Here is a 21,712-nt window from a genome sequence, read left to right on the forward strand (position 1 = left end):
GTGTGTGGGACTTGGTCTATTAGTCCATCTATACTGACCTCCATCAGGTTGCAAATTAAAAATAATTTTTTCTGCATCTAGCTCTGAAAAAATATTTGGGCTTCTAGCAGTGTGTGGGACTTGGTCTATTAGTCCATCTATACTGACCTCCATCAGGTTGCAAATTAAAAATAATTTTTTTCTGCATCTAGCTCTGAAAAAATATTTGGGCTTCTAGCGGTGTGTGGGACTTGGTCTATTAGTCCATCTATACTGACCTCCATCAGGTTGCAAATTAAAAATAATTTTTATCTGCATCTACAGTACCTCTGAAAAAATATTTGGGCTTCTAGCAGTGTGTGGGACTATTTGTATTAGTCCATCTATACTGACCTCCATCAGGTTGCAAATTCAAAATAATTTTTTTCTGCATCTAACCCAGCCAATAGTTTTGGCCTAATACCACAGTTTGGTCACTCAGCTCTGCTCGGTTACCATCCATTGTTTTTTTGTGCAAACAACTCCAGAGTTGTGAATTAGTTAACCACCAAAATGAGTGGAAAAAGGCCTGCTGCTGGTGGAAAGGGGAATAGGCGTGTTGGGAAGGGGAAAAAAGGTTGTGTCCGTGGGGTAGGTGTTAAAGCAACAGTAACATCTGCAGAAGAAAGACCATCTTCCAGCCAAACTAAAATGTCTACTTCTTTTAGCGGACAATGTGATAAGATCCCTTTCTTACGGCCACGCCAATCGCTACAAATTCCAGATGAGGCACAAAAACAGCAGGTGCTTCAACGGATATCAAGTGCTCCTTTAAGTGGGCTCTCCTCCACATCAACTTCAACATCACAAATACTCCAGTCCTCAAAGGTGTCACCCAAATCGCACTTGCTTCCTCACAGCTCCCAAATCTCCAGCTGCCCGTCTGAGTATGAGGTAGAAGAGATGGTTGAGTCTGCAGAGCTGTTTACTCATACTATAGCCTGGGAATCAGAGGTCGACTCCAGCGCTTCTGTGAATCCAGACGAGGAAATGATCTGCACTGATGCCCAGAATCTTTATGAGTCGGATCCAGGACCAGACGCAGAAGGTTCTGACCATAATGTAGACCCTCATTCCCAAACTGTAACTCCTGTTGGTGGAGACAATGAGGAAGACGATGATAAGACTCAAATACCTGATTGGAGCGACAACTTTAGTTTTTTGTCAGGGCAGGAACAGGTTGGCTCTGAGGACGACGGGTGTGATAACGCACAGGGTGATGATGATGAGGTCGGAGATCCCACTTACTGTCAACCCACAGTCAGCCAAGAGATGAGGTCAGCAGAGGAGGTGGAGGAAGATGCTAGTGACGACGAGGTCAGGTTGCGCCTTCCTGGACAGAGACGTAGTACTGGAAGCACGTCAACAACTGCATCCTCAAACACAACTCTGCCTCTCACCACAAGTCGTGGTGGCTCTTCAGGTCGCATGGGTGCTAAGCCTTGCATAGCCTGGGCATTTTTTCAGATCGATAAAGATGACCCAACTCGTGTTATCTGTAACATTTGTCAGCAAAAGCTAAGTAGAGGCCAAAAAATACATAGTTTGAGTACTTCATGCATGAACCGGCACATGGACATGAAGCATAAGTTGCAGTGGGAAGCTCAGTGTGCTACAATGCGGCCTAGCCGGCCGGGCCAATCACCGTCTGCCATATCTTGTGCATCCGCGGCCTCTTCATCCTCTGTGACTGGGGGGACAGCAGTCACACCTGTTTTGGGGCGCAGACCTGCCACCTCTTTACCCGCAACAGCCAGCGTGATTGGCAGGTCATCATTTTCTTTGGAGGTGGTAACACCAGCTGGTGTTGAGCGCTGTCCGACATCGATAGCACCACCTTTGGATCAAGGCAACCTAACATGTCCGCCTGCATCTTCCTCACAGACCGGCAGTTTGCCGGGGACACCCTTATCAACCCCGTCTAAGCACAATAGCCAGCCCTCGGTCCCTCAGATGTGGACAAGTAAAAGACCATTTCCTCCTAGCCATGAGAAAGCTAAGAGGTTGAATTTCACCATCTGCAAGCTCTTGGCTAGAGAAATGCTGCCTTTCCGCCTGGTGGACACAGAGGATTTTCGAGACCTTATGTCCGTCGCAGTGCCCCAGTACCAGATGCCCAGTCGGCACTACTTCTCAAAGAAAGGTGTGCCTGCGCTCCACCAGCATGTCGCACACAACATCACCGCTTCTTTGAGAAACTCTGTGTGTGACAGGGTGCATTTCACCACAGACACTTGGACGAGTAGGCATGGACAGGGGCGTTACATGTCGCTGACTGGGCACTGGGTAACTATGGTGACAGCAGGACAAGGGGCTGCTGTCCAAGTCTTGCCGTCCCCACGAGTTGTGCGTCAATCCTCTTTATGTCAAAGTTCCTCCACTGCTTCTGCCTCCTCAACCTCCTCTCGGTCTTCCACCTGCACCCAAAGCCTGTCTGGTCATGCCACAAGCTTTCTAACTGCGCAGAAGGGATCCTGCACACCTCCTTACTATGCTGGCAGTAGGGCTCAACATCATCAGGCGGTTTTTACATTGAAATGTCTGGGAAATGTGAGTCACACAGCTGAGGAGTTGTGGTCAGGTCTGGAGAACCAATTTCATGAATGGTTGTCTCCACTGGACCTGAAACCAGGGAAGGCCGTGTGCGACAATGCTGCAAACCTGGGTGCGGCCCTTCGCCGGGGCAATGTCACACACGTGCCTTGTATGGCTCACGTGTTGAACCTGGTTGTCCAGCAATTTTTAGCCCACTATCCCAGACTAGATGGCCTTCTGCAGAGGGCACGGTCGCTGTGTGCTCACTTCCGCCGTTCGCATCCCGCAGCTCAGCGACTTACATCTCTACAGAAGTCGTTGGGCCTGCCACTTCACCGGCTAAAATGCGATGTGCCTACCCGGTGGAATTCAACTCTGCACATGTTGCAGCGACTGTGGCAGCACCGACAAGCCCTGGTGCAATACGTTCTGACGTATAGCCTGGGCCAACGAGATTCAGAGGTGGGGCAAATCACGCTGGAGGAGTGGTCTCAGATCAGGGACCTATGCACCCTTCTGCACAGTTTTGAAATGGCGACGAAGATGTTTAGTGCTGACGATGCCATTATCAGCATGACTATTCCGGTGATTTACATGCTGGAGCACATGTTAAACAGAATTCGGAGTCAGGTGGTGGCACAAGAGGAGGTGGAGGAAGTAGAGGAGGAGGAGTTGTATGCGGAAGGGCTAACATCTGCAAGGTCCAGACGGTCGGCAGCACCAAGGCGGCAGGCATGTGAGGGTGGGGGAGATGGTTTTACCAGGGCGCATGGTAGCAGCCAAACTAGTGAGGAAGGTGCAGGAGCCCAGGAAGAAGTGGAGGACGAACTGATGGAAGACTCATCAGATGAGGGAGACCTTGATCACATTTCTGTTGTGCGAGGTTGGGGGGAGAGGACAGAGGAAGGAATCATGATTGTTACCTCGCCACCAACACAACAGGGACTTGGTGCTCCTGGATGCGCAACACACATGAGTGCCTTCTTGCTGCACTACCTGCAACATGACCCTCGAATTGTGAGAATTAGAAATAATCCTGACTACTGGGTTGCCACACTGTTAGATCCCCGGTACAAAAGTAAATTTGCAGAAATTATTCCTGCCATAGAAAGGGATGCACGCATGCAGGAGTATCAGCAGAGACTGTTGCAGAATCTTACATGTGCTTTTCCACAAAATACCAGTGGTGCACGTAGTGAATCTCACAGTTCCAACTTGCCAACCGTGGGACCGTCAAGTGTTCAGCACTCAAACCATAACAGAACCACAGTATCTGCTGGTAACATCAATTTTGCGGAATCATTTCACCACTTTTTTAGCCCATCCTTTGCAAGGCCACAGGAGACAAGAAGTCTGACACATAGTCAACGCCTAGAGACGATGGTACAGGAGTATCTCCAAGTAAACATTGAAGCCACGACTGTGTCACTGGACCGTTGCTCTTTTTGGGCTTCCAATCTGGATAAATGGCCGGAGCTAGCCACTTACGCCTTGGAGATCTTGTCATGCCCCGCAGCCAGCGTTCTGTCTGAACGTGTGTTCAGCGCTGCTGGTGGTGTGCTGACAGATAAGCGCACGCGGCTCTCCACTGATAATGTAGACAGACTCACGTTCATAAAGATGAACAAATCATGGATCCGAAACGACTTTTCTACCCCTGTGTCATCCTGGGGAGAGTAAAAGCTTGATGATTGGTTAAAATCACCCTACCAACCGTTTTAAGCTTTCAAATTACTAATCATGTTTATCTGTATCTTGACTGGAAAATAATTTGGGCTTTGTAGCAGTGTGCAGCACTGATCCTATTAGGCCATCTATACTAAAGCTTCACCAGATTTAAAATTAAAAATAATTTTTAGCTGCATCTAGCCCGGAAAATAATTTTGGGGCTCCGAGATGCGCAAGGCACATAAGTGCTTTCTTGCTGCACTACCTGCAGCATGACCCTCATATTGTCAGAATTCGAAGTAATCACGACTACTGGGTTGCCACACTCTTAGATCCCCCAAACTTTTCGATCAACCTTTTCATTTTAATAAAGACCAAAAAAATGGTCATTTTTGAAATTATAAGCATTAGCAGGTTGTTAGAAACTGAAATCAAACAGTTTTCAACTCAAAACTTTATTCTAGGTGATGTTACATTTTCACATAGGACCCCTTGTTCGAAAGGAGCTTCTGAACTCTCTCGTCCATTGAATTTGTCAGGTTTTGGATGGTTTCTGCTTCAATTGTTTTGCATGAGGACAGAATACCCTCCCAGAGCTGTTGCTTAGATGTGAACTGCCTCCCGCCATCATAGACACTCCTTTTAATGATGCTCCAAAGGTTCTGAATGGGGTAGAGGTCAGGGGAGCATGGGGGTCACACCATAAGTTTGTCCCCTTTTATGCCCATATCAGCCAGAGATGCAGATGTTTTATGTGCAGCATGAGATGGTGCATTATCATGCAGAAAAATGATCTTGCTGTGAAATACACGGTTCTTCTTCTTGAACCATGGCAGGAAGTGCTGTTTGAGAAAATCCACATACATTATGGAGTTCATCTTTAGCGCCTTCAGGGATCCTAAAGGGGCCGACAATCTCTCTCCCCATGATTCCAGCCCAAAACATTACTCCACCTCCTCCTTGTTGGCACTGTAGCCGTGTTTGCGTGGGGTGTCCATCAACCAGCCATCCTCCACTCCATCCATCTGGACCATCGAGCGCTGCACGGCACTCATCCGTGAACAAAACAGTTTTGAAATCAGTCTTCATGTAATGTTTGGCCCACTGGAGCCATTTCTGCTTGTGTGAAGTGGATAGAGGAGGTCGACAGGATGGCGCATGCACAGCTGCAAACCTCTCAAGGACCCTGCATCTTGTTGTTCGGGGGACGTTGGAGGCACAAGCAGCTTCAAAAACTTGTCTGCTGCTATGACAAGGCTTTTTTGCCGCTGCTCTTTCAACCTGACGTAATTGCCTGTAGGAAAGAGTCCTCAATTTGCCCTTATCAGCACGCACACGTGTGTACTGTGAATCAGCTACATACTTCTTGATTGCCAAGACACTTCATCCTGATCATCGCACAATGTTGATTGTAGTCATGCCTTGACCTAAACACTCCACAATTTGTTGCTTCTCAGCAGCCGACACATCCTTTTTCTTTCCCATTTTGGCAGAAAATGTAGGCTGCTTAATAATGTGAGAGAGCCTTCTTAAGTAGTCTTGCCTTTCATTGGACACACCTGCCAAACTAATTAGCACAGGTGTCTGCAATTGCTTACAGTGATATAAAGAGCCCTGACACACATCACCATCAATGAGTTTAACTGACAAACAAACAAATTCTTCCCTTATCACTCCTAAACACTTTTTGTATAATAATTTGGAACGCAGTGTACATGTGCTTTTCCACAAAACACCAGTGGTTCACGTAGTGAATCTTACAGTTCTAACTTGCCAACCATGGTCTGTATGGAGTTGTTCAATAAAGGGCCCAAAATTAAGATAACATAGATGGGAGAGGTCTCTATGAATAGGAATTCCTAAGTATTTGATACCCTGTGAGGGCCAGGCAAAGGGAAAGTTGGACTGGATGGAATCCTATATGGATTTGGGGAGGGAGACATCGAGGGCCTCAGACTTCGCTGCATTGATTTTAAAATTTTACCATGTAACAAAGTGATCTATTTCAGCCATAACAGCATGGATGGATATATGTGATTGAGTGATATATACTAGGACATCATCAGCAAATAGAGAGCACTTGTACTCGGTGCCTCCCACCTCAATCCACCTAATATTGGGGTTATGGCGAATTGATGAGAGCAGGTGCTCCGTCACTAGGATGTATAAGAGAGGGGACAGAGGACATCACTGCCTTGTCCCATTGGTGATTGTGAAAGGTGATGAAAATGTTCTGACGCACCCCCTGGGCCTTGGGACACCCGGAGCCGGACCCTTTTTGGTGGATGCTGGTGGTTGTAGTCTTCGTGGCGGCGACCCAGTTCCGTGGCTCAGGGCGGTCAAACCAGTGGCGGAACTATTTATGTGGTTTTCATGTTTAAATGTCCGACTACGCCACCCGTGGATTGCGGTCAGAGTGAACCGCCGCTACAGGGCAGACCACTGAGGCTGGTGTTGTGGGTGCAGCAGAGCGTAGCATAACTCCCCACGGGAGGAGTATAGCCTCAGGGCAGTGTATGCGGAGGATGGGGGTGATGGTGCAGGGCAGCAGCAGTAACGACACGGAGTCAGTGATGCAGTTCAGGGCCTTTACTCACAGTTCTTATTATCCAGACCACGTCTGCAGGTAACGGCTGCCCACGTCGTACTGTGCTCACCAGGTGAGGGGCCCAGACAACTCCCAGATAACTTTGGAGCACTTCACAGGACCCCCTTTGTGTGTTCTTTGTCTGGCCTTTCTTACCAACACTTCTGTCCGGCTGCCTCGGGCCTCCTCTTGGTAAACTTGGCGCCAGTTTCCCTGACCCTATGTGGTGCCTTCCTAGCGGGTGTAGCGAGGGGCTGCGCCACATAAAATGTCAGAGCCTCCGGTTTCTAGCTGAGGGTCGTTTCCTGCCTCCACTAGTTCGGGGACCGGTCTCCCCCTTTGGCCTGACCCCTCCACGCAGGTGGATTCGGGCGTGCGGTGGCGACTCGCCCGTCCGCACCCCTGGGATCCCTTCATTCCTCGTTCCTGGAGCCTTCTCCGCTCCTCTTCCTTCCTTCTCCCTCTTCCAGGCCTGGGCCTCTGTTACTAGGCCCGCCTCCGGAGCAGAGCTCATGCAGAGCCCCTGCTCCCTGCCACTTCTGCTCAGACTTCTCTGCACTGAACTAAGATGGTGCCCACCTTTTATACTCCCTTCTCAATGCACCCAGGAACTGCTTCCTCCCTGCTCCTGCACTACAGGGTTCCCCTTCCTCAGTGTTCCCTCCCCCCACTCCAGCCAGGGACAGGGACTGTCGTGCCCATCTCAGGGGCATATTGGTTGCCCTGCCCCACGGCAATGTGGTGTAATGCATGCAGGTGTCGGGTCCTGATCCACACTCCATCCTTACCTGAGAGTGAGATATCACACCTCTGGGTGAGGTGCAATACGTCTGTAGCAACCGAGCCCTCAGGGTGCTACAGTTCCATTTATCTTCAGCCTAGGTGACGTATTGCGATACAGGGCCGTGATTTTGGCTATAAAAGGGTCCCCTAGACCCCTACCCCAAGCTTTTTAAGAGAATCATATATGGCGTGCCAGGAGACTCTATGGAATGCTTTCTCAGCATCCAACGAGAGTATCTAATTACAAATTTTTAACTGCATCTAGCCCAGGAAATACTTTGTGCCTAGTAGCAGTGTCTGCTAGTGAGCGGATTATCCCGGCTGTTAAGCAAGCTGCACCACCTGTAGTTTAGACACTTAATTTTTTCAAAGGAAATGCTTCGGGACCACGGGATACTCAGTGAAGAGCATCAGGAGGCACCCCAAGGCATAGGGGCTGGGACTGGCAGTAGGATGCCTTGCGGTGGACAGCCGAGCTCGATCCTTATAAAAGCTTTTTAACTGCAGCAGCTTTAGTGGACGCTACTGGAGCTGGAATTACCGCGGCTGCTGGCATGAGACTTGCTCTCCAATAGATCCTTGTAAATGGATTTAAAGTGTATTCATTCAAATTAGAGAGACAATTTAAATTAAAAAGCTTAGAGCTGCCTCCACCACAGGGGGGCTCGCTCGACCCACCAGCGGACAGGCACCAGTATTGGGAGAGGGGGGCTGGCCGTCAGGGTTCACCGCGGCTCTGGCACAAACCCGGCGACACGGAGGTGGCACGGGCAGGAGCGGACTGGCCGTGTCGGCTTCTCACTTTTTGGATTTTAGAAGGGCATGACATGCCTATATCTGTGTCTCCCCCTCCTTTTACTCCTCCACCTCTTTTATTTTCGCATGACTATATGTACTTGTCACTTTTCCATGTGTTAGTTATGTCTTCTGAGCAGTTTGTCAGCTTTTGGACACCTTTGAAGGTGTTTTCTATGTGTTTCTATGTGTTTTTGTTTGCCTGCCATTGGTTTTAACGGTGTTCGAAGGTGTTCGACGAACAGTTCGACGAACAGTTCGGCGAACACACGGGTGTTCGACGAACCGAACCGAACTCGAACACTACGGGGGTGGCTCAACACTAGAAGGCACTTATGTGTCTTGCGCATCTCAGAGCCCCAAAATTATTTTCCGGGCTAGATGCAGCTAAAAATTATTATTAATTTTAAATCTGGTGAAGCTTTAGTATAGATGGCCTAATAGGATCAGTGCTGCACACTGCTACAAAGCCCAAATTATTTTCCAGTCAAGATACAGATAAACATGATTAGTAATTTTAAATCTGGTGGAGCTTATTATAGATGGCCTAATAGAATCAGTGCTGCACACTGCTACAAAGCCCAAATTATTTTCCAGCCAAGATAGATAAACATGATTAGTAATTTGAAAGCTTAAAACGGTTGGTAGGGTGATTTTAACCAATCATCAAGCTTTTACTCTCCCCAGGATGACACAGGGGTAGAAAAGTCGTTTCGGATCAATGATTTGTTCATCTTTATGAACGCGAGTCTGTCGACATTATCAGTGGAGAGCCGCGTGCGCTTATCTGTCAGCACACCACCAGCAGCGCTGAACACACGTTCAGACAGAACGCTGGCTGCGGGGCATGACAAGATCTCCAAGGCGTAAGTGGCTAGCTCCGGCCATTTATCCAGATTGGAAGCCCATAAAGAGCAAGGGTCCAGTGACACAGTCATGGCTTCAATGTTTACTTGGAGATACTCCTGTAGCATCGTCTCTAGGCGTTGACTATGTGTCAGACTTCTTGTCTCCTGTGGCCTTGCAAAGGATGGGCTAAAAAAAGTGGTGAAATGATTCCGCAAAATTGATGTTACCAGCAGATACTGTGGTTCTGTTACGGTTTGAGTGCTGAACACTTGACGGTCCCACGGTTGGCAAGTTGGAACTGTGAGATTCACTACGTGCACCACTGGTATTTTGTGGAAAAGCACATGTAAGATTCTGCAACAGTCTCTGCTGATACTCCTGCATGCGTGCATCCCTTTCTATGGCAGGAATAATTTCTGCAAATTTACTTTTGTACCGGGGATCTAACAGTGTGGCAACCCAGTAGTCAGGATTATTTCTAATTCTCACAATTCGAGGGTCATGTTGCAGGTAGTGCAGCAAGAAGACACTCATGTGTGTTGCGCATCCAGGAGCACCAAGTCTCTGTTGTGTTGGTGGCGAGGTAACAATCATGCTTCCTTCCTCTGTCCTCTCCCCCCAACCTCGCACAACAGAAATGTGATCAAGGTCTCCCTCATCTGAGGAGTCTTCCATCAGTTCGTCCTCCACTTCTTCCTGGGCTCCTGCACCTTCCTCACTAGTTTGGCTGCTACCATGCGCCCTGGTAAAACCATCTCCCCCACCCTCACATGCCTGCCGCCTTGGTGCTGCCGACCGTCTGGACCTTGCAGATGTTAGCCCTTCCACATACAACTCCTCCTCCTCTACTTCCTCCACCTCCTCTTGTGCCACCACCTGACTCCGAATTCTGTTTAACATGTGCTCCAGCATGTAAATCACCGGTATAGTCATGCTGATAATGGCATCGTCAGCACTAAACATCTTCGTCGCCATTTCAAAACTGTGCAGAAGGGTGCATAGGTCCCTGATCTGAGACCACTCCTCCAGCGTGATTTGCCCCACCTCTGGATCTCGTTGGCCCAGGCTATACGTCAGAACGTATTGCACCAGGCCTTGTCGGTGCTGCCACAGTCGCTGCAACATGTGCAGAGTTGAATTCCACCGGGTAGGCACATCGCATTTTAGCTGGTGAAGTGGCAGGCCCAACGACTTCTGTAGAGATGTAAGTCGCTGAGCTGCGAGATGCGAACGGCGGAAGTGAGCACACAGCGACCGTGCCCTCTGCAGAAGGCCATCTAGTCTGGGATAGTGGGCTAAAAATTGCTGGACAACCAGGTTCAACACGTGAGCCATACAAGGCACGTGTGTGACATTGCCCCGGCGAAGGGCCGCACCCAGGTTTGCAGCATTGTCGCACACGGCCTTCCCTGGTTTCAGGTCCAGTGGAGACAACCATTCATGAAATTGGTTCTCCAGAGCTGACCACAACTCCTCAGCTGTGTGACTCACATTTCCCAGACATTTCAATGTAAAAACCGCCTGATGACGTTGAGCCCTACTGCCAGCATAGTAAGGAGGTGTGCAGGATCCCTTCTGCGCAGTTAGAAAGCTTGTGGCATGACCAGACAGGCTTTGGGTGCAGGTGGAAGACCAAGAGGAGGTTGAGGAGGCAGAAGCAGTGGAGGAACTTTGAGATAAAGAGGATTCACGCACAACTCGTGGGGGCGGCAAGACTTGGACAGCAGCCCCTTGTCCTGCTGTCACCATAGTTACCCAGTGCCCAGTCAGCGACATGTAATGCCCCTGTCCATGCCTACTCGTCCAAGTGTCTGTGGTGAAATGCACCCTGTCACACACAGAGTTTCTCAAAGAAGCGGTGATGTTGTGTGCGACATGCTGGTGGAGCGCAGGCACACCTTTCTTTGAGAAGTAGTGCCGACTGGGCATCTGGTACTGGGGCACTGCGACGGACATAAGGTCTCGAAAATCCTCTGTGTCCACAAGGCGGAAAGGCAGCATTTCTGTAGCCAAGAGCTTGCAGATGGTGAAATTCAACCTCTTAGCTTTCTCATGGCTAGGAGGAAATGATCTTTTACTTGTCCACATCTGAGGGACCGAGGGCTGGCTATTGTGCTTAGACGGGGTTGATAAGGGTGTCCCTGGCAAACTGCCGGTCTGTGAGGAAGATGCAGGCGGACATGTTAGGTTGCCTTGATCCAAAGGTGGTGCTATCGATGTCGGACTGCGCTCAACACCAGCTGGTGTTACCACCTCCAAAGAAAATGATGACCTGCCAATCACGCTGGCTGTTGCGGGTAAAGAGGTGGCAGGTCTGCGCCCCAAAACAGGTGTGACTGCTGTCCCCCCAGTCACAGAGGATGAAGAGGCCGCGGATGCACAAGATATGGCAGACAGTGGTTGGCCCGGCCGGCTAGGCCGCATTGTAGCACACTGAGCTTCCCACTGCAACTTATGCTTCATGTCCATGTGCCGGTTCATGCATGAAGTACTCAAACTATGTATTTTTTGGCCTCTACTTAGCTTTTGCTGACAAATGTTACAGATAACACGAGTTGGGTCATCTTTATCGATCTGAAAAAATGCCCAGGCTATGCAAGGCTTAGCACCCATGCGACCTGAAGAGCCACCACGACTTGTGGTGAGAGGCAGAGTTGTGTTTGAGGATGCAGTTGTTGACGTGCTTCCAGTACTACGTCTCTGTCCAGGAAGGCGCAACCTGACCTCGTCGTCACTAGCATCTTCCTCCACCTCCTCTGCTGACCTCATCGCTTGGCTGACTGTGGGTTGACAGTAAGTGGGATCTCCAACCTCATCATCATCACCCTGTGCGTTATCACACCCGTCGTCCTCAGAGCCAACCTGTTCCTGCCCTGACAAAAAACTAAAGTTGTCGCTCCAATCAGGTATTTGAGTCTTATCATCGTCTTCCTCATTGTCTCCACCAACAGGAGTTACAGTTTGGGAATGAGGGTCTGCATTATGGTCAGAACCTTCTGGGTCTGCTCCTGGATCCGACTCAAAGATTCTGGGCATCAGTGCAGATCATTTCCTCGTCTGGATTCACAGAAGCGCTGGAGTCGACCTCTGATTCCCAGGCTATAGTATGAGTAAACAGCTCTGCAGACTCAACCATCTGTTCTACCTCATACTCAGACGGGCAGCTGGAGATTTGGGAGCTGTGAGGAAGCAAGTGCGATTGGGGTGACACCTTTGAGGACTGGAGTATTTGTGATGTTGAATTTGATGTGGAGGAGAGCCCACTTAAAGGAGCACTTGATATCCGTTGAAGCACCTGCTGTTTTTGTGCCTCATCTGGAATTTGTAGCGATTGGCGTGGCCGTAAGAAAGGGATCTTATCACATTGTCCGCTAAAAGAAGTAGACATTTTAGTTTGGCTGGAAGATGGTCTTTCTTCTGCAGATGTTACTGTTGCTTTAACACCTACCCCACGGACACAACCTTTTTTCCCCTTCCCAACACGCCTATTCCCCTTTCCACCAGCAGCAGGCCTTTTTCCACTCATTTTGGTGGTTAACTAATTAACAACTCTGGAGTTGTTTGCACAAAAAAACAATGGATGGGAACCGAGCAGAGCTGAGTGGCCAAACTGTGGTATTAGGCCAAAACTATTGGCTGGGTTAGATGCAGAAAAAAATTATATTCAATTTGCAACCTGATGGAGGTCAGTATAGATGGACTAATAGAGAAAGTCCCACACACTGCTAGAAGGCCAAATATTTTTTCAGAGCTAGATGCAGATAAAAATTATTTTTAATTTGCAACCTGATGGAGGTCAGTATAGATGGACTAATAGAGAAAGTCCCACACACTGCTAGAAGGCCAAATATTTTTTCAGAGCTAGATGCAGATAAAAATTATTTTTAATTTGCAACCTGATGGAGGTCAGTATAGATGGACTAATAGAGAAAGTCCCACACACTGCTAGAAGGCCAAATATTTTTTCAGAGGTAGATGCAGAAAAAAAATATATTCAGTTTGCAACCTGATGGAGGTCTGTATAGATGGATTAATAGAACAAGTCCCACACACAGCTAGAAGCCCAATATTTTTTCAGAGGTAGATGCAGAAAAAAATATATTCAGTTTGCAACCTGATGGAGGTCAGTATAGATGGACTAATACAACAAGTCCCACACACAGCTAGAAGCCCAATATTTTTTCAGAGGTAGATGCAGAAAAAAATATATTCAGTTTGCAACCTGATGGAGGTCAGTATAGATGGACTAATACAACAAGTTCCACACACAGCTAGAAGCCCAATATTTTTTCAGAGGTAGATGCAGAAAAAAATATATTCAGTTTGCAACCTGATGGAGGTCTGTATAGATGGACTAATACAACAAGTCCCACACACAGCTAGAAGCCCAATATTTTTTCAGAGGTAGATGCAGAAAAAAATATATTCAGTTTGCAACCTGATGGAGGTCAGTATAGATGGACTAATACAACAAGTCCCACACACAGCTAGAAGCCCAATATTTTTTCAGAGGTAGATTCAGAAAAAAATATATTCAGTTTGCAACCTGATGGAGGTCAGTATAGATGGACTAATACAACAAGTCCCACACACAGCTAGAAGCCCAATATTTTTTCAGAGGTAGATTCAGAAAAAAATATATTCAGTTTGCAACCTGATGGAGGTCAGTATAGATGGACTAATACAACAAGTCCCACACACAGCTAGAAGCCCAATATTTTTTCAGAGGTAGATGCAGAAAAAAATATATTCAGTTTGCAACCTGATGGAGGTCTGTATAGATGGATTAATAGAACAAGTCCCACACACAGCTAGAAGCCCAATATTTTTTCAGAGGAAGATGCAGAAAAAAATATATTCAGTTTGCAACCTGATGGAGGTCTGTATAGATGGATTAATAGAACAAGTCCCACACACAGCTAGAAGCCCAATATTTTTTCAGAGGTAGATGAAGAAAAAAATATATGCAGTTTGCAACCTGATGGAGGTCAGTATAGATGGACTAATACAACAAGTCCCACACACAGCTAGAAGCCCAATATTTTTTCAGAGCTAGATGCAGAAAAAAATATATTCAGTTTGCAACCTGATGGAGGTCTGTATAGATGGATTAATAGAACAAGTCCCACACACAGCTAGAAGCCCAATATTTTTTCAGAGGTAGATGCAGAAAAAAATATATTCAGTTTGCAACCTGATGGAGGTCTGTATAGATGGATTAATAGAACAAGTCCCACACACAGCTAGAAGCCCAATATTTTTTCAGAGGTAGATGAAGAAAAAAATATATGCAGTTTGCAACCTGATGGAGGTCAGTATAGATGGACTAATACAACAAGTCCCACACACAGCTAGAAGCCCAATATTTTTTCAGAGCTAGATGCAGAAAAAAATTATATTCAATTTGCAACCTGATGGAGGTCAGTATAGATGGACTAATAGAATGATGCTATGCCCAAAAGATTTTACTTCACTAGGTGCAGTAAAAAAATTGGTATTCTATACACAGGTGGTATATCTTGCAACACAGAGAGGCTACTCCACTGACTAACACACTCTGCAATAGGCCAAAAAGGATTAGCTTTGCTAGATTCAGCCAAATGCTGTGAAAAAAACTTGCACAGCACTGGCACAGACCTGCCTGGCAAAAACTGATAGTAACTGATGTAACCTAGTCCTGAAAAGGACTCCAATTACAATTAGTCTTTACTCCCACAATCTATCTATTTAAGAGCACAGACCTGCCTGATAAAAGTCGTAGGAAATGCTGTAACCTAGTCCTTAAAAGGACTGCAATCACAACTATTCCCTACTCCCAAGCTATCTGTAGATTTGTGCGAAAATTGGCTTGAAATTAACAAGGTATAGCGCACACAGCAACAGTGGTGCCGTCTAACACGCAGCTGCAGCAGTGAGAAAATGGTGGCGACGGGGAAAATGGCTTGGTCTTATAGGGCAAGGACATGTGACATACACTGCCAATGACACATGCCCTTGCTTGTGTGAAAAAAAGCACTTCGCTCCGTGTGTGCGCTGCTGATAGGCTGACAGATTGCACCTCCCCACTGTAAATGCGGGAAAGAGAAAAAAAAATGGAGATCTTCATTGTTCCTGCAGAGATCCATCCCCTGCCCCTCCCCCCACCCCGCTGTACACTCAAACTGCATATTAACATTAATTTTCATCATTACTGAGAAAAAATCCAGTTATGATTTTGGTGCACGAACAGTTATCGAACATAACCTCGAACAGCCGAATTTTTCTCAAATTGTTCATGTTCGCCGAACGGCTCGAACACCGCCCAAAACAGCTCGAATTTGAGATTGGCGAACAGTTCGAGTAGAACAACGCTCATCTCTAGTTACAAGTAAGCTGAGCAGCAGTACTCAATGTCAAACAGCAGCTGCAAAAGCAAACAAGATTTTAGGGTGTATAAAAAGAGAAATAAAATCCCGCGATCCGAACGTATTATTACCCCTTTATAAATCACTTGTGAGGCCACATCTAGAATATGGGATCCAGTTTTGGGCTCCATATTATATGAAAGGATATTCAAAAGTTAGAGACAGTTTAAAGGTGAGCAACTAGATTACTACAAGGAATAGAAGGCCTCTCAAGATGAGAGGTTGGAAAAGTTGGGCTTGTTTAGCTTAGAAAAAAGTTACCTCAGAGGAGATCTCAATTACATGTATAAATATATGTGTGGTCAGTACTAAGAACTTTCACATGACTTAGTCCTTCCAAAGACCATACTTAGAACAAGGGGGCACTCATTACGGGTGGAGGAAAGGTGATTCCGGCAGCTAAATAAGAAAGGGTTCTTTACAGTTAGAGCAGTCGGACAGTGCAATGCCCTACCACAAGAGGTAGTATCGGCAGACACTATAACAGCTTTTAAAAAAGGGTTGTGTTACATGCACGCTGCTAGGTTCAGATAGAGCGAGACAAGTTTCATGAATTCTTTGGAGTCCTGGAGGAATTGTTACTCAAGGCGACCATAGGCTGTAACTTCTCTCAGGCACACGATAGATTCAATTGCTGATCAGACACATCTGACAAGAGTCTTTTTCAACAGTTTAGCAGTGGAATTTAATCTGAAGCACAGCCAGTGCAATTCAGGGATATTACAGCAACAATCTTCATTACAGTACAGTCTGAGTTTCTTGAGCAACCGGCTCCAGTAAAAATACAGTAGTTTCTTCACAAGGCACGGTATTAGTCTCTTAGCAGCACACTTCTATGCATACACAACCACATGCTTTTCCTTCACAAGCATGGATATGTAGGGGGGGGGTTGATGAGGGAGATGATCCCTGTGACACAATTGCTTCCAGTTCTTATCTTCCTGCCTGATAATACTCTGCACTGTTAGTTCAGGGAGTTTATCTGACCTGTGTTTAGTTTCTCTCCTGATCTGAATTTTGTTCAGTTGCCTTCTGTCAGATCCAGATAACACACCACCTTTCTCTTTGGCTTCAGCCGGACTACCATAACAAGTTCCCCACAATCCCCCTGGGGCTCTGCTAAAACACTCCCTGTCTCCTGTGATTGTGTTAACCCCTCTTGTTGCTGCATGCTTCTGAAGCACAACACTTCCTGCTGTGCTTGTTTTATTTGCAACAGTTGCTGGATGCTTTTGAAGCAACAGCACTACTTCTGCATGTCACAGTTGGATGATTTTCTCAATGCACATAACTTTGTGTGTTATACTAAATTTAGTGACAAAATGTACAATTGGTGGAGAAAGGTTGAACTTGATGGACCTGGGTCTTTTTTTAACTGTGTAACAGCAAATATGCCTAGCCCTTAAAAACTGTCCTTTAGGAATGCCCGTTAGCTTACAAAACAAAGTAGTTTCAAGACATGCACCATCAGTTTTAGCAATCTGTACATCTCAATGATGGTTAGGATAAACATTTTTTTCTGGGTTTAACTCTATCAGTTTATGGCAAGAATTGATGTAGCACATGAACTGACAAAATTCAACCCCTTCCACAACATTAATACATCGTCCACATAACATGCCCACATTGAAATGTTTCCACTTACACAAGGGCAAAAAATTGTCTTCAAAAGATGATAAAATGATATTAACAGTTCTTCATACAACTTCTATCTGTTCATCTATTATGAAAGGGAATTGTCAGGAAGTGCAAGCGTGCCCCTCATGCTTCCGGTCATACTACGGGTCCCTGGCAGGTTGACTGTCGCCTCTCTCTGGTTGTAAGGGGTGGGGTGTCACCTTCGGGGGGCCGGGCCGAAGCAGTGCAGGGGACCTGCCTCAGGGCATGGCATGGTTGGGAAGCGGAATGCCATCGATCCCAGCACTGATACTATTCAGGGATCCCAGGACGCCGAGTTCTCCAGTATTAGCAGTTACCAGGAAACATGGGACGCTATGTCTCCTGGTTTAGGTATGTCGTGGGAGGTTCCTTCTCTCCATCCTCCTCGCCCTTTCCTCTGTCTCTCTGGGCTGAGATTGGAGATTGGGTGTTTCCTCTCCTCAGCAATGTCATGTGATCCATGAGAGGGATATTTAAACTCACCATAACTTCTACTTCACCGCTGATTATTCAGCTTCACTTTATTGGTACGGTTGGTAACTCTTTGGTGGGTGTTCATTGGTTTGTTTCTGGCTCTGGTGTTTGGTGTCCTCTGGTTCCTGCATCCCTGTTTAAGCTCCCTGACCTTCCAAGTTTGTTAGGTTCGTCTCTGCCTTCCCAGCGCTTCACAGAAATGTATAATGTTGAGCCGTGAACATAGAAAATCACATTGCAAAAATTGGCTGGAATCATTAGCGGACACCATGTCGCGTTTGGGGAGCCCTTGATGTACCTCATAAAAAGTGGAAACCCCCAAGAATTGATGCCATCTTGAAAACTAGACCCCTCAAGGAATGTATCTAGATGTGTGGAGAGCACCTTGAACCCCTGGGTGCTTCAAAAAAACATTTATAACATACAGCCGTGAAAATCAAAAAAATCACATTTCCCACAAAAATGTTCTTTTAGCCTCAATTTTTCTTTTAGCCCCACAAAGGTAACAGGAGAAACTCCACCATACAGGGCTCAGAAGGGAATGAGTGCCATTTGACTTTTACATTTTTTTTTTATTTTCACAAGGGTAGAAAGAGATACAATTTGTTGAGCAATTTCTTCTTAGTACACCGAGAGTAAAACACCATATGTAATTTTTTTAAATGTAAAAAATGAAGATATATATCTTTTTTTCCTAAAATACATAGGAAATGTGTCATCTTTAACTTTAGCCCTTTTAGAGCTAATTTCATCTTCAACTTGCTTAACTGTTCACAATAACAGTTACTGTGACCAGGGGTGCCCAAACTTTTACATGCCACTGTATATCATTTTTTTTATGTTTAGCTGCTATCACACACTAAAAGATGTTTTTTTTGCAAAAACAATTTTTTTTGCATCTCCATATTTAAGAGCTATAATTTTTCCATATTTCTGCCGACAGAGTCATATGAGTGCTTGTTTTTTGCAGAACAATTTGACATTTTTATTGGTACTATTTTAAGTTGCATGACATTCAGGAATTGTTTTTGGTTTTTTTTTATGCCGCTTTATATGTGATAAAATTAACAAGGCATCTTTATTAGGGTCAGTACAATTACAGCGATACCACATTTATAAAAAAAAATTATGTTTTGGCACTTTTACACAATAAAAACTATTTTATAAAAAAAATAATTATTTTGCTCACTGAAGAGCTTAACTAGTAAGACAGTTTTATAGGTTTGGTAGTTCTGGACGCGGCGATACCAAATATGTGTACTTTTTTTTCCATAAAAATACTTATTTATGGCTACAATATTTATATATTTTTTAATTATTATTTTAGGATTTTTAAAAAATATATTTTTACAATTTTTTATTTTTACATTTTTCCTTAGCCCCTCTATTAGACTTTTACTTTTTGCAGTCTGATTGCTTTATAAAGCATTGAAATGCACGAGCATTGCAGTGCTTTATATACTGTCAGTGCTGCACTGACACAAGCTTGTTAGACCATGCACTGCGCATGATCTGACCAAGCTTGCTAGCCCTGGTGACCTGGATGTCATCACGACGACATCAGGCACCAGTGCAACAATCGGCCCAGATCAGAGGGAAGCCCCCTACCTCTTCCTGCCTTCTAAATGCTGCAATCGATATCGATCACAGCATTTAGCGGGTTAAACTCCTGGCAGTGAGTGTGGGGTTGTCAGCTGTCAAGTCAGCACAGTTCCTGTGCGCGCACAATCGCCAGGACATATCCATATATCCAAGGTTGGGAAGTACTTCCCAACCTGCATGTATGAATATGTCTAAGGTCGTGAAAGGGTTAAATATGTGTGCCAAAACAGCAGCACAAATTAAATCTGTAGATTTGGTTTAGTTTAATTTTTTTTTTCGATTTTTTGAAAACCATTCCAGTCTCTGGCCAAAAAAGCATAAAAAACGGCAGGTAGGTACACATCCAGGAAGACAAATGTGGCAAGGCAACAGCCTGCATTATAGATGTTTTATCTATGCGTTTCATATTGGACAAATAAAACAGACATGCAGTTTGTTTTTTTGTCTTTTTAAACACTATTCTTCCCTTCCTGCCAAAAGGCTGGAATCAAAAATACTACTTCGGTAGGTAGGTATACAACTAGAATGGGAAATGGATCAGCGGACCACATAATTTTTGTGGGGTGTACAAGTGTTAAATCGGACTAGTAAAACAGGTATGGAATAATTCAAATGTGTACTTCATTTTACTTTTTTTTTTTTTTAAATACACCCCCCTTTCACAAAAAGGACATGACAAGAAATACTAGGTAGGTACAGTACATGTCCCAAAAGATTCCACCTGCTACAGGGAACTGTATTAGTATGGCATTGGTATAAAATTAAATTAATAAAAATGTGCAAAAAATTTTAATTATTGTAGCACCAACACTTTGAGGCGTAGAGATTGCATTTAAATATCTGCAAGGATGGGAATTTTTGTCTTTTGTAAAATAAAAAATCCTGTATAAATACAGGCAGCTACACAGGCATCTATATTGATGTATATGGCTGATGATAAAATTGATCAGGCAGGCTATTGTTAAGGAGATGAGGGTGCACAGAAGCAAAAATGTAATTCTAGAATTCTACACTAAGATTAACTTGATGATAACTCATGTTATGCTTATTAGGAACACACAAGAGAGGAAGGGGTCTGCAGCACTGAGGAGATGCAAGTTGCTGCTGAAAAATGTATTTTTAGGCTAGAGTCACACTAGCACATAAAAAAATCGGTCCAATGTTGATCCAGAAAAGTAGAATGAGTGTCATGCAATTACAATGCGATTTTTCTTAACTAGCATCCTTATGACATACATATGACAAGCGTATGCAATCCGAATGCAATGCGTTTTTAACATCATCTTTTACATTTTGTAATTCTCTATGTAATTTAAAGCTAGTTTTCCAACTAATAAAGCAATCTTATGTACACATATAGATAGATAGAATAGATAAATACAATAGATAGATGTCCGTGAGATACATAATTAGTGCAGTGCATGTATAGTTTATTGTACATGTATTTAGCTAATAAATAAATAAATGAAAAAAAATGGTGTTGGGTCACCCCTATTTATAATAACCAGCCAAGGGAAAGAAGACAGCCGTGAGCTGGTCGTATTATGCTGGGAAGGGCCCAATAATCATGGAGCTTCCCAGCTAATTATTATCAGCTCACAGCTGTCTGTTTAGCCTTTTCTGGTTATTAAAAAGGTAGGGGAACCTAAAAACAATGAAGTGGGGTGCTTCCTATTTTTAATAACCAGCAAAGGCTAAGCATTCACCTGTGGGCTGATATTAATAGGCTGGGAAGGTCCATGGATATTGGTCACTTCCCAGCCTAATAAGACCAGCTGCCCTAGAAATGGCCTTAGCTTCGGCTCTTCCAGATTGCCAACGCAGGAGAAAAAACGGGGTAATGGGTTTGTGTTGTTGATGTCAGCAGCTGTCGCTGACATCAAGCCCTGAGGTTTGTGATGAAGAGGTGTCTGTCAGACACCCCCATTGCTAACTCCATAGTTAAAAGAAATAAACACATACACAGAAAAGTCCTTTATTTGTAAAAATCACTTCCCGACAATTTCCCTCTTTTACCCATTTATTAAAAATATTAAACAATCCACACTGTTCCACCGTAATCCAAAAAATGGAGGTCCCATAACGATCCCCATCTTCTTCATCCAGCATATGGAGCCCCGCTCGGAGAACGAAAATCCAAAGACTGGATCAACACCCACTGCTGGGTCTCATGCTGTGCTTTGTGAGAACCCAGTTGCTGTGACAAGCGCTGATGTCAGTAAGGTTACCGCAGTTCACCGTTGCCGAGTCTCACCCTGCGCAGTGCGAGAGCCGGAATGATAAGCGGAGAGGCTAAGGAAAAAGTAAAAAAAAAAATGCATGAAAATCTGAAAAAATA

Source organism: Phyllobates terribilis, unplaced genomic scaffold, assembly GCF_046119375.1.
Source record: "Phyllobates terribilis strain yellow unplaced genomic scaffold, ASM4611937v1 Scaffold_11__3_contigs__length_659146591, whole genome shotgun sequence".
Taxonomy (NCBI): Eukaryota; Metazoa; Chordata; class Amphibia; order Anura; family Dendrobatidae; genus Phyllobates; species Phyllobates terribilis.